The 14,516-nt window shown below is 44.8% G+C and overlaps 1 protein-coding gene across 1 annotated transcript in view; it reads left to right on the plus strand.

The window, feature by feature from the left end:
* Positions 1-362: 362 nt before the first annotated feature.
* MYO18A (myosin XVIIIA) overlaps positions 363-14,516 on the plus strand; it is a 305,757-nt gene continuing 291,603 nt past the window's right edge. Inside the window, exon 1 of the mRNA XM_018563429.1 lies at positions 363-396. The gene's annotated coding sequence lies outside the window, so the exon portion shown is untranslated. The remainder of the gene's footprint in view (positions 397-14,516) is intronic.

The raw sequence follows: 14,516 nt of genomic DNA on the forward strand, positions 1-14,516 counted from the left end.
GAATGCGGCCACTGCAGCTAAGGAGTGATAAGCTGCATTATGTTACATTTCTGTTCTTGGTTATAACTAAAGAACCTAAACTAATTAAAAGTATGAATTAAATGAGGATATCATAAAAAAAATTAAAAAATAAGAAAACAGAACCTCAGCAGAAGAGGGAACGACATGAAAGGACGGGAAAGGAATGCTGATTGGTGTGTAGACAGGGCATGCTGGTTCTTGTGGTTACACATCAGCCAGCTCCCACTCATCATCGGGACGATGGTCTGGGGGCGGAAGGGTTAAAGGCAGCCTGGCGCGGTCACATGACCCGATGACATCCCTATGGGGGCGGGGTTACAGTCCTCCATTATTTCTAACCACAGAGCGCTCGGCGGTGCAGGCGGTCCCCCGGGGGTGAGTATGACATCTATCATATCTGATATACGGGACATCCCCGCAATCTGCTCCTCACCCTCCTGCCATTCATGCTGCACTCACACTGAGCCAGGAGCGGCCGGTGTGTGTCTGCAATCATCAATGCAAGAATGTGAGCGCTGCCCCTAAATATACCAGTCCAGGTTATAGAGAAGAATAGAAATGTTACATTGATCGCAATTTATCAGAACTGGAGCAGATCCAATTCTGGAGCAGTTGCCCATGGCATCCAATCAGCTTCTCTCTCCAGTTCATTTCGTTAGGGCCGATTCACACCACAAACTGTGCGTTCCAGAGCGTTCCACCTCTGGAATGCACTGTATTGCATTCTGGCCGGGTTTCAAAAAAAAACCGAACATGTGGCACATCAGTGCCTGCGTTCCGCTCCAGTGCGCTCTGCAAAAATAGTGCATGCAGCCTTTTTGCAGATTGCACTGGACCGAAATGCAGACATCGATGTGCCACATGTTCTGGTGCGCGCACTGCGCGGGGCATGGCTGCTGTGCCATTGACTTTAAAGAGCTGCCACGCCCCCTCTTGCCCCTGATCGGTGGAAGATGGCTGGAATGCGACAGCGCGATGCAGAGTCTGACCGATATGGAACGCACTGTTTATGGTGTGAACCGGCCCTAACTGAATGAACTGGAGAGAGAAGCTGATTGGTGGTTCACACTTGCCACTTGTCCTTGTGTATTTGTCCTTCATATGCAGAGGAACATCTGTCAGGCTAGATCAGGGGTGGGCAAACTCTGGCCCTCCATCTGTTGTGGAACTACAAATTGCAAGAGTCTTACAGCTGCAGGCTTGATTCCCAGAGACAGAGGCATGATGAGTTTAGTAGTTGTACCACAGCTGGAGAGAGAGAGAGAGAGAGAGAGAGAGAGAGAGAGACACATGGCCAAAAATATTGGCACCCCTGCATTTCTGTCAGATAAAGCACCACTTCCCGCAGAAAATTGTTGCAATTACAAATGTTTTGGTATTCTCATGTTTATTTCTTTTGTTTGTATGACACAAAAAAGTGGAGAAAAAAAAAAACAAGCCAAATCTGACACATTCCACACACAACTCCAAAAATGGACTGGACAAAATTATTGGCACCTTCATTTAATATTTGGTAGCACAGCCCTTGGAAAAAATAACTGAAATCAATGGCTTCCTGTAACCATCAATGAGTTCTTTCCACCTCTCTACAGGAATTGTGGACCACTCTTCTTTCACCAAATGCTCCAGGTCTCTGAGATTGGAAGGGTTCCTTTTCCCAACTGCTGTTTTGAGATCTCTCCACAGGTGCTCTTTGGGATTCAGGTCTGGACCCATTGCTGGCCAGTCCAGTACTCTCCAGCGCTTTGTCTGAAACCATTTCTGGGTGCTTTTTGACCTGTGCTTTGGGTCATTGTCCTGCTGCAAGACCCATGACCTCTGACTGAGACACAACTTTAGGACACTGGGCCCTACATTGCACCCCAGAATTTTTTGGTAGTATTCAGATTTCACAATGTCATGCACACAGTCAAGACATCCAGTGCCTGAAGTAGCAAAGCCACCCCAAATCATCAATGAACCACCACCATGTCTGACTGTAGGGACTGGATTTCTTTCTTTAAAGGCCTCATTTCTTTTTCTGAAAACAGTAGAATGATGCACCAAAAAGCTGTCATTTTGTTTCATCTGTCCACAGTACATTCTCCCAAAAGGATTTTGGCTTCCTCAGGTAAGTTTTGGCTTTATGTTTCTGTGTCAGCAGTAGGGTCCTCCTGTGTCTCCTACCACATCGTCCCATTTCATTCAGATGGCGACGTATAGTGCAAGCTGACACAGTTGTACCCTGTGCCTGAAGGTCGGCTTGAATTTGTCTGGAAGTTGATGGAGGGTCTCTATCCACCATTCCAACAATCCTTAGTCTCAATCTTTGATCAATTGTTCTCTTTCGTCCCCATCCGGGGAGATAAGCTACAGTGCCATGGGCTGTAAACTTCTTGACAATGTTGCGCACAGTGGACACAGGAACATTAAGATCTCTGGAGATAGACTTGTAACCTTCAGATTGTCCATGCTTTTCTACAAAAACTTTGAATGCAATTATTTCTTGTAATTTGGAGAAGGTGCCAAGGATTTTGTCCAGTCCATTCTTGGAGTCTTGCGTGGAATATGTCCGATTTGGCTTCTTTCCTCCACTGTTTTGTGTCATACCAATACAAAACAAAAGTAAACATGAGAATGGCCAAACATTTGTAAGTTTATACAACTTACATACATAACTGTATGTTTATATAATATATATAAAAATATACAGTCATGGCCAAACATATTGGCACCCTTGCATTTCTGTCAGATAATGCACCACTTTGCACAGAAAATGGTTGCAATTACAAATGTTTATGTTGCATTCTCAGGTTTGTTTCTTTATATAGAAATAAACACACACACACACACACACACACACACACTTCAAGTCCCAGCATGCTCTGGCTACTTCTTGCCATCAACATCTGGATGAAAAACATGTTTCCATAGCAGCAGCAGATAAACATACCTGTCAACATGAAAGTTCTGGGGTTGCCATGTTTGTCCAGTGACCTGTCATATGCTGTTCTGTACTCTCACTCCTTACCTCTGCTGTTACTACTGGTGGTGAAATGGTGTCTGCAGATGGTAGGTTGAAGCTCACCACATACAAGTTCTGTACAATCAGCAATGTCATATGAGGACTTACCCTATCTATACAGTCAGTTCAGAGCCAAACAGGCCTTTGTGCTACATAGCTGTTGGTAGGTCTGAAGGTGAATTTGCAATCAGATTGTAACGTGTGTGGTTACCTTATGGCTTACCAGACACGTTACAATCTGAGGATACAATCTCTGCACAATCAACTTTAGATTTACCAAAACTATGTAATATGAGAGCCTACCCAATCAATCTGCATCCAGTCAGGCATCCCTTGCACTATACACTTGTTGATAGATCTCTAACAGAGATTGTACAATCAGCTTGTGACGTATGTGGTGAGCTTTAAGGTGCCCATACACCTTAAAATGACCCTTTTTAATATATTATTTAGATTTATATTATTTATATACAATTTGTCGTCTGATAATCGGACAGTTGATGGGAAGTACACGATCACAATTACTGTACAACTCGCCGAATTTGGTTGAACGGGCAGACTAGAAAACTTTCGTCGAACCAGAGGGGGGAAAACAAACAAATCGATGGATTAGTGGAGTTTTCATACAACAAAAATCGCAACATGAACACTGCACATGCGCAAACGGATGATATTTGGCCAGTTAGTGGTGCTGACTAATGATTATCAAATCCACATTGGTCTGTGCATGATGGGGCAGTCGTCCGGAAATTGAACGAGGGTGCGATGACGGGACAAATAACATGGAGTGAGAATTGTAAGGTGTATGGTCGGCTTGAAGGGAACCATTTTAATTATAGGTACAATTTTAGGATTTTGTTAGTTTTCTTTTCTTTTTCTGTCGGGACATACATGAGTTGTGAAGTGAGCGTGCCCGGTGTAAAGTGATGGATTATATGACGTCTGTTGTTTGTCACATACGTGTTCGGCAATGTGTCATCACAAGGAGGCTCGGCATTTTTCAAGGGACAGGACAATTGGAGATTGTTATAAAGTCATTACAGCTGTCAGTTTGGGGATTGTCTGCTCTACCCAGTAGGCTTTGCCAAAACATACCCAAGATTAAACTCCAATAGAGACATTGGGGGGGAATGTATCAAAACTGGAGCAGACAGAATCTGGAGCAGTTGCCAATGGCTAAAGCTAAACTGAAGGGAGAAGCTGATTGGTTACTATGGGCATTTGCTTCAGATTCTGTCCCAGTTTCTATAAATTCCCCTCAACGTATAGCAGGGGTAGGCAAACTGCGACACTCCAGCTGTTGTGGAACTACAAATCCCATGTGGCATTGGAAGATTCAGACAGCCACGGGCATGACTCCCACAGGTAGATGCATGATGGGATTTGTGGTGTCACCACAGCTGGAGGGCCAGTGTTTGCCTACCAATGTTGTATAGCAACTTAACTGCAGATGTAAAACGTCATCTGTTCTGAGAATGTATCAGTGCCAATACCGAGTATTTGAGCGAGTTTCGTATACTGGCACTTCCGGTCAGAGGAAGATTTGTCCATGTACTTGGAGTTCAAAGACAGCATGCACCATAAAGAGTTGCTCCAGATGTAGCCATGTTGGATGTACATTTGCACGGCCCTGCTATAAATGTGTGCAATGTATTGTAGTCACATTTTTTTGGGGAGGAAGGGGATTCTGGAAGTCCTGACACCCCAGCATCTGTATTATACCGTATTTTCTTATTGGTGCCAATAACACAAAGTTCTTCTTCATGTAATGGTTTCTGTCAGGTAAAGCATTGTAGCTTTTCCAAGTTGTATTGTGCTCTGTGGCGATTAGGGAAGTGAATAGGGCCAGCGGAGTTCTTCCTCCTTTCATTCATTTCTGGACAGGTGTGGTCACCATAATTGGGCACGCTATTGTAATCGTCATGACAACAGGTTATCTGTTACATTCTTGTGACATCCTGGTGATGTATCACAAGCACAAGGAAGCTGTGATCATAAACTGGTTGGTTTATTCTAGTTGTCATTACCTGAGAACAAGATAATAAAATCCTGAGGCAGTCTGTGAGATTAGGCAAGTGGATAGAGACAGGAGCAGCAACGCGAACCTCTCAAGAAAAATCTACTTATAATTTCTCTTTGCCTTAGTCCCCTCATCAATGTGGTAAAAACATTTGTAGATAAAACTTTTCCATTTACATGACATAACTTGTTTTAGCTGTTATCACCAGGTGTCTGTGCTTCTCTATGCAATTCAGGTAGATCATGACTGGTGGGAGGGGCCAGCAGGGTGCTGTATTTTCAGGAAACTATGTACAGCACCCTGAAGGCCCCTCCTGGAGCTCTCAGCCCTGATAGCAGTGGGCTGCATCCTGGGAGGAGTTATGTACATATAAACTGGCATTGACCAGGGGACAGTGGCTGCAGCTAAATGGGACGTTCCTGCCACAGGGATCCCAAAATGTAAAGTGTGAACAAAGCCTAAGGGCTAGTTCACACCATAACTGCATGCGTATGTACAGCTGCAGTGCGGTTTATGGCGATTTTTGATGCATTTTTTTCTTTAGAAATTTTTTAAAATGGGCTTTCATGTGCGTTCCAGTGCGTTCACAAGTGTTTTTAATGCGTTCCGTTGCAATCAGGTGCAGCTAAAATGAGACCAGCAGTATTTCTTGTGACTATCGGAATTGACTGCCCTGGTGTGAACAGAGCACCAGAAATCCCATTGGAAAGCATTGACGCAATTTTTTTTGCAGCTGCCAAACTGAACGGACTGCATCACAACTGCATCTGGTGTGAACCAGCCCTAACACTAAGTTCCTATGCATTTGGTTACATGATGCTTTTTGGTTCCAGTCATGTGATTAAAGGCCTAGGCTCTAGGTGACATGACCAGCACTGAAGGGAGCTTGAAGCTGCATTTTCTCAAGGTGATGTAAACATTTCAGACCTTCTGTAAAGCTGTAAATACACCACAGGTGAGCAAACTTCAGCCCTCCAGCTATGTTGTACTTCAAATCCCATGAGGCATCTGTCTCTGGGAGTCATGTCTGTGGCTGTGAGAATCTTGCAATGCCTCATGGGATTTGTAGTTCCACAATACCTGGAGAGGCAGAATTTGCCCACCCCGATATACACCGATATTGTTTGTTCCACTTTCGGGCTGATTCCTCCATCCATGCTAAACAGCGCAGATGAAGCAGTTAGGTATGCACTGATACTGGTTTTTCGTACTTTGCTTTCGGTACTCGCCCGATACCGAGTACCAATACCGGTGCTTCCGCTGGCATGGAGCTGGCTTCCCGGGCAATCAGGAACCATGTTACAAGCTGGCCGGATTAAGTTAACTTTAAATACTTCCGCACTGCAAGGGTGAAGTACTCGTTTTGTCTAGGGGAGTCCGTGCTCAGCGCTCGCCTCTCTCCCTCTGCATTGATTATGGAATGTTCCTCAATGTCCTCATGTCTAATGCAAGTCAATGGACCTGCTTAAGATGTGATGACGTTGGTGTGTGTGTTTTCAGGGCTGTCAAAACAGTAAACAAATTAAACTTATCTTCAGCATAACTCAAAGCAAAAGTACAATCTTCGGCACAAATAAGGTAACATAAAACGTGTCTCACCGACTTGTCATACAGAGTCCCAAAGTTTGCAAGTCCCTTCCCAGGAATGGAAGTCCTGAACTCTCAGCAGGTTGTTCATATATGAGCCACAGCTGATCTCTCTCCTCACAAATCCCACACTCCTCTGTGGATTTGCAGACTTTTTAAACCACTTCCTGTGGCCAGAAGGTGAACTCACAAGCTCCTCCTGTGTGTAGTTCTGGGCTGATCCCTCATTTTTCTTATGATCATTCTTACCCTATGAGGTGAAATATTGCATGGAGCTCAAGATAGAGGACGATTGATTATTTTTTGTATTCCTTCTATTTGCGAATAATCGCTCCAGCAGTTGTTTCCGTCTCGCCTAGCTTCTTGCTGATGGTCTTGTAGCCCATTCCAGCCTTGTACAGGTCTACAATCTTGTCCCCAACGTCCTTTGACAGCTCTTTGGTCTTGCCCATGGTGGAGAGGTTTGAATGGAAGAGATTCTGTGGACAGGTGTCTTTTTTATATACATAGCGAGTTGTCGGTAGGAGCACCTTCTTACAGTGACAGGACTAATCTGTGTACCACATAGCCAGTCTGTGGGAACCAGAATTATTGTTGCTTGGTAGGGGATCAAATACTTATTTTACTCACTGAACTGCAAATCAATTTATAACATTTGTATCATGTGTTTTTTTTTTTTCTCTGGATTTTGGTTGATATTCTGTCTCTATCATTTTAAATTACACCTATGATAAACATTATAGACCTTTTAATTTCTTTGTAAGTGGGTAAACTTACAAAATCTGCAGGGGATCAAATCATTATTTTCCTCACTAAAGGGCAGAACATAGAGGGGCAAGACTGGTACACGACAACAGAAGGGCAACAGTGCAGTGCCAGATTCCTCGCATCACCTTTCAACATCTCGTGGAGTCACGAGGTGGCCCAACGAAGTACTGATGGGGTGGTCATAATAATCTGGCCACTCAGTGTATAGTAACTAGTTTTTCAGTTTATATGTAAAAATCTCAGGCAAGGGCAGAATATTCCAGTGAAGAGTGTCTGGCCAGTTTTTCAAGTCTATGGAAAGTAGGCATCATTTTGGGGGAAAAAAAGGCACGCACCAGTTGTAAAGGTTTAATAAAACCCGTAACTAGATTTCTGTTCCAGATAATGACAAATATGCCATCATTCTGGAAGGATTTCAGAGGTCTGTGTCATCGAATAACTAAGCGTTCGTCGTATTTTCCTGGAACCCTGATCTATAGTTTCACGTCATCCACCTTGTTGCTGCTTGTTTTGAGAGACCTGTCACCTCCTTGTCTAATATCCGAAACAGCTTGGTGTGCATATGTCAGGAATTGTTCATCAAGGGCTTCCCTGGATTGAATCAAGTTTCATTTACAAGTTTACGAAGGTGTGTCTCTTGTCACTGTAACGATTGCTTTGTTTCTCTTGTCTGGGAAATTAGCAAGGGACAAACCCGTGAATTTGCCAGGGCTGAACGTATTCTTTGCATGTGTCTGTCTTGCATATCCTATTTATTGTGAAAATGGGTGGCTGTGTGGTTAGCACACATGTAGAAATACCACCTCTGTAGGAAACAGTGAGGTGGAAAAAGAAGTTATACTCCAACCAAAATTAAATAAATCAGCCAATTGGCTTACTTTATTAATTAGAAAAATATGTTTTATACATTTAAGAGAGTATGAACACATAAATGTGTTCATACTCTCTTAAAGGAGAACTATGGGGTTAGGGCTTTTCCCCATAGTTCTCCTTAGGGTAGCGGGAGGACACAAACTAGCGTCCTCCCGTCACCCTAGGCTCAGTATACCGCGAGCTACAGGCTATCAACCACATCGGTCGATGTGTATTTTTACACACTATAGTGGTATCCTTTTATTCTATATATACTTGTGTGGTTAGCACTTCTGCCTTGCAGCACTGGGGGTCCTTGGATCACATCCCAGTCAGGACGCTATCTGCATGGAGTTTGCATGTTCTCCCTGTACCTTCCCTGTGTATGCATGTGAGATAGGAACCTTAGATTATAAGATCCTGGAGGGTAGGGACTGATGTAAAACACTACGTACAACATTTGGACAGAGCAGCAGATGCCCATTTACTTGCTTGGAGAGGGGAGTGGGGGTTTGGCTTGCCTTGCTGTGCTTGTAGAGACACACACACACAGCTTGTCAAACAAGGGTGGCTTCATAGGACCCCGCAAGGGAAAGGAGTCTCCCTAAGCCCTCGTTCACACCTGACCGTTTTGTAGGGCGTTCTACGCTCGACGAACGCTCTACACAACGGTCAAAAATATAAATTGCATTGTAGTCAATGCCCTCGTTCCCACCTTGCCGTATTTCCGCCCGTCCCTAACGCCCTACAAAACGGCCCACACCTGAAAAGGTCACGGGACTACTTTGGGCCGTTTTGTAGGGCGTTTTCCATTGGGATACAGCCAAGTAGCCTTCGGAATCGCGCGGCGGTCGCGCGACTTTTTTACCGCGAATCGCGGTAAAAAAAAACGCGCGACAGACGCGCATATTACAATACGCCTAGGTGTGAATGGGGCCTAAAACAGGATATCAGGGCCAGTGCTCAGGGGACCAGCTGACTCTGCAGGAAACTAAAACGTTTAAACATAAAGGATCCGTTGTAAGTGACTTAATCAGCATTTGAAATGGCGTAAAAACCTTATGACTTTATCACTTTAAGGACAGGACATTTATATGCCACCAGCAGAGTAACAAAAATGACATTTTGGGGCCACAGAGGACCCTTCTTTAGGCAGCAGTGACAAACCTGTTTTTTTTTTTTTGACAATGCCTATAAAGTACAGAGAATCCTGCAATGTGCTTCCTGAGAATACTCTGTACTTTCCCTTCAAGCCATAAATCTAATATTTGATTTGTCTTTTCTTCCCTCCATCCTCTCTGCCCCCTCAAGAAAAAAAAACCTTTTCATCTGCTAGTCCGGCCTGTTGACACTTTAAACTTTCTTTCTGGCTCCCCTGACATTATCCGTTACCAGTTTGGCTCGCTGCGTACTGGGCTGCCCTATAGCTTAAGAATCAATTTGAACTGATTACCTGTTAGGCTTGTAATGCTCCTTGGATTGTGTTGATCTCTTACAAGGCAAATTAAAATAATGTAAAGCTTTATGACAACCTGTTATAGCACCCTCTCATAGACATTCCCTGGCCCAAAAAAAGTCACCTCCTGGATTTAGGTAAGCAATTGGGTAAGAGCCTTCCATTGGATAAGTGTTTATGATCTGGGGTTGCTTCAGTTGGTGAGGTCTGGGTTCAGGAACGTTCTGTCTCCAAAAAAATCAGGTCAGCTGTCTACCTGAATATACTGAATGATGGCACATTGGGCATATTTGAAGATGACAATGCCAGGATTCATCGGGCTCAAATTGTGAAAGAATGGATCAGGGAGCATGAGGCATCATTTTCACGCATGGATTGGCCACCACGGAGTCCAGACCTTAACCCTATTGAGGATCTTTGTAGAAAGTTCGCTTGAGACTGATTGGTTAGCGCATTCCTATGGTGGTGTGGTGAATAGTTCCTGGTGTGCGGCTCCTTTTGTTAGACCGGGTTGTGTAAGACTGAACTTGTAGAATCTTTGGGATGTGCTGGAGGAGACTTTAAGGCCGTGACACACTGCACGCGAAGCCGTGCAGAGCGAAGCAAAGCTCTCCGGCACGGAGCTTCGCGTGCAGTGTGTGAGCTGAGTGCAGTCAGATGATTGACTGCACCTTCAGCCAATCGGCTTGTCTGTAACAACCGGCCAGACGTCGCATCCCGTCGCGCCGGTTTATACGCGCGAGCCGATTGGCTGAAGTTGAAATTGTTCATCTCGGCACGCTCAGCTCTACGAGCTCTCGCAAGCTGAGGTGCCGAGAAGAAAGTGACATGACACACTGCTCGCAAAGGCAGCGCGCCACCGCTCCGATTCGCGTGCAGTGTGTCACGGCCTTGACACAGTTGTCTGACTCTCCCATCATCACTACAAGATCTTGGTGAAAAATTAATACAACTCTGGACAGAAATAAATGTTGCGACATTGCATAAGCTTATCAAAACGATGCCATGGCGAATGTGTGCCGTAATCAAAGCTAAAGGCAGTACAATTAAAGTTTTGGGTTTTTTTCTTTTTTTGTGGCTTTTTTTTTGGCCAGGTAGTGTATAATATCCTAGATATAGCTGTATGATTTACTGTGTGGGAGGTTTATTAATGTAATCATAATGTTCAGATGGGGATGGTACCCTAAGATAGCAAAGAAGACATTACCCTTTTTATGGGACATGAAAGCATTGACTATACCACTGTATACCCATCCTCGCAGGCCTGGAAAATTACAATGGAGTGTTTTTTTTTTTCCATATCCATTTAGATTGTAAAGGCACGTGACCTGCACACCATTCATTCAGGTTTGTTCCTGTTTTGAAGGAAGTGCTCAGGATCTGACTTATTTTGGGCCAAAACAATTTTGGTCATCTTGAAAAATCCATTCATCCCAGGAACAGGCTTGGCAAGGACATGTGGTGGGTGTAGAGACTTATAATCATTCCATGATCTGCCATAAATGACTAAATGAGACAGATGTCCTCTTGTGTTTGTAGGCACCTGTAGTAAAGTTGGCTCATGACACTGAAGTACTCAACGTAAGATCTTGCACACATAGGTGGCCAGTCCAGTCCAATTTTTTGCCTGAGTGAGCTAAGATATTATCTATTTATTCTGTTCTCATGCAGTCCTAATTACTTGTACTTGTTCATTTTGTGTGTGTGGTGCTATGCCATGTGATGGCGCATGTATGTAGAGTACCACTTAAAGCCCATCTCCAAGCATTTAAAAAAACTACCCTTGCAGTGGTGCTACCTCCATACTGCAAGGGTTAAGTGCTCGTTTATACCTTGGGGTACACAAAAAGCTGTATTACCTACCTGATCCCCACTCTTGGTCGCTCCCTCCAGGCTGCTAGACTAGTCTCTGCAGCCTCTTCTCCCTCTGTGTTCTGAGGGTCTGATGTCTTCACATCTAATACAGGTTCCATAGACCTGCATTGTACGTAAGGACACCAAGAGATATTCCACTAGCCCGAGCAGAGGGGAGAGAGATGAGCACTGACCGATAGGGAAGCGTGGATCAGGTAGATTAAAGTGCTTTACTCCGGTCCCCTAGACATAAATCGGCACCTAACCCTTGCAGTGCAAGGGTAGTTTTTATTTGTTTACCTGGAGATGGGCTTTAAACCCTTGTTCCCTGTTGGAGGAATGTGCACTTCCATGATGCCATCACCGCCTATACTGAATACTCCACACGCATACTCCACTTTGTGCCAGTGTGTAGAATGACCGCTCCCGGTCACAGTTTACGATCAGGAGTCGGTGGAGCAGGCAATCTATCATGTGACTGGTGAGACAGGCGTTCAATGATCACATGATCTGGAAGCCCACCTCAGTCTCCCTAAGTTAAGAACCCCTAAAGGGCTCCTGGGAGTCGGTGGCTTGGGGTTAAATAGCCTAAAGACAGGAGTGCTGGGTAGCATGATCGTAGCCTTATGTTTTCTATATGTTGTCTCCAAAACAGAGCTGGGTAGTGTTGGGTATATGGACGGTCACAGCATCAGGCTGAGACATGACAGACGTGACTTGTCATGGCCTCGGTAAAACCAATCTGAACTGGTTTGGTTGAAACTTGGGTGAGTGTTCCATATAATCCATCACTAAACATTGCTCTCCTGCTATGTACACTTCATATAGTTGTGTTATTCAGCTGGGAAATGCCGGGCTTTTACAATTCTTTAACTCTTGTAGATAACATTCTGAACATAATCAGCCTGGTGAACAAGATGTTATCAATGTTTGCTGAATGCGTCGGATACCTTGTTTCTTTGATTAGTGTGTTTGAGTGCCCGTTCACACCAGCTGCAGTGCGTTCCGGCCCTATTCTAGCCAGAACGCACTGCCTCGAATTGTGGCTGGCTCACTTTTTTGTGGGGCAGGAGGGGGCGTAGCGGGCCATTGAAGTGAATGGCACCGTAGCCACGCCATCCGGCCGCAATGCGATCGGCCGCACGGGATCGCAAGGAACTTTATGCCTGCGTTCCGGTGCGATCAAAATGCTGCAAGCACAATTTTGATCGCACCAGAAGGAAGAAAAATACATAAAAAATCATACCGCCAGGGAGGTATAAAAACGAGCGTCGAACGCGCGTTTCACTGAACGAAAAAATGTGCTTAAAAAGGCGCATAGTATGCCCAGGTGTGAACCCAGCCTAAAAATTGGTTCAAGTACCTTTAACGATGAACAAAAATGTATCTTATTTGTGTATCAGTCGGCTGTAGCTTCGCCAATCTTCTCTGAATTGGTGCTGACACTGTCCTTCCTTCTGGAGGGTGGCTACTTTTGTTCCCCATGGTCCCTGTGTGTGTTGTAATGAGTTTGTAGTCCATCACAGGCGTGAGCTTGGAGTGGTGGCCACTTTATAACACACACAGGAACCATGGGGAACAAAAGTTACCCTCCAGAAGGAAGGACAGTGTCAGCACCAATTAAGAGATGATTTGAGGATCTACAGCCGCGTGATACACAAATAAGGTCCGGTTTTGTTAATAGGGTACTTGAATGTATTTTTAAGATTTAACTCCTGAGTTTTTAGTCTCAGTTTAAATTGACATTAAAGTCAAAAGGTTTTTAAGTTATTTCAAATGCTAATTGAATCACTTACAATGAATGCTGCTCCTTGATGTTTAACCCTTTCGCTGCCAAGCCCTCCGGAACATTTTTCAAATCAGCTGGCCAAGCCATTTTTGAATTTTCTGCAATTTTTTCCTATTGATTTGATTTTCAACTGCTGCGTTGCTAGCGTTTGTAAAAGACCACGTTAGTTTCCTGTAGAATCAACTGGTCCCCTGAGCACTGGCTCTATTATCCTGTTTTAGGGTGGCTCCTTTCCCTTGCAGGGTCCCATGGAACCACCCTTGTGTGTGCTAGTAAGTTGTGTGTGTGTGTCTCCACAAACACAGCAAGGCAAGCTTCTCCTCTGCTGTCTACTCCTCTGTTCTTCCTTCTATAAGCAATTAGATGGATGGCTGCAGGAGACTGCGGTGTCCCTTGTGATCTTGTACTGGACAGAAAGTTCCGGGAAGCCAAGTTGAAGCCAGCAGTTCACAAACATGATGACTGTAATTGCTTGGGCAAAAATGTACTGAAATACTTTGCTGGGCAATGTATATTTGTTTGATCTGGATTCAATATTAAATAAAAGTTTGAGAGTTTTTTTAATATTACTTTTAAGATTCTGTGAGGGGAATTTATCAAAACTGGAGCAGACAAAATCTGGAGCTGTTGCCCATGGCAACCAATCGGCTTCTATTCTCAGTTTGTTCACTTAACGGAGAACTAAGGGGTCAGGGCTTTTCCCCATAGTTCTCCTCAGGGTCACGGGAGGACACAAACTAGCGTCCTCCCGTGACCCAAAGCTCAGTATACCGCGAGCTACAGCCCGCGGTATACTGAGACCGCCGCAGCCGGGACGGATCCCGACATTACTGTCGAGATCCACCCAGGTGCGTAATTGACAGCTGGCTCTGCCTATCTAGAAGCAGGGCCAGCAGTGCCTCCCCCTCCCCCGTCCGTTCCGCCAGTCAGCGCTGGAGGATCGGACAGGGGAGGGGGGCGATCTATTGAGCCGACGTGTGACCGTTTCATTGTCACACGTTGGCTCGAACTGTCAGGTTGAGTGAAAATCACTCACCTCATAGTACTCCTTTAATAGTTAAAAATGAAAGGGAGAAGCTGATTGGTTGCCATGTATAGCTGCTCCAGATTTTGTCTGCTCCAGTTTTGATAAATGCCCTAACCCCCCCCCCCCCCCCCCGCCCTG

This window comes from Nanorana parkeri, unplaced genomic scaffold (genome assembly GCF_000935625.1).
Source record: "Nanorana parkeri isolate BGI_ZX_2015 unplaced genomic scaffold, ASM93562v1 scaffold663, whole genome shotgun sequence".
NCBI classification, from domain to species: domain Eukaryota; kingdom Metazoa; phylum Chordata; class Amphibia; order Anura; family Dicroglossidae; genus Nanorana; species Nanorana parkeri.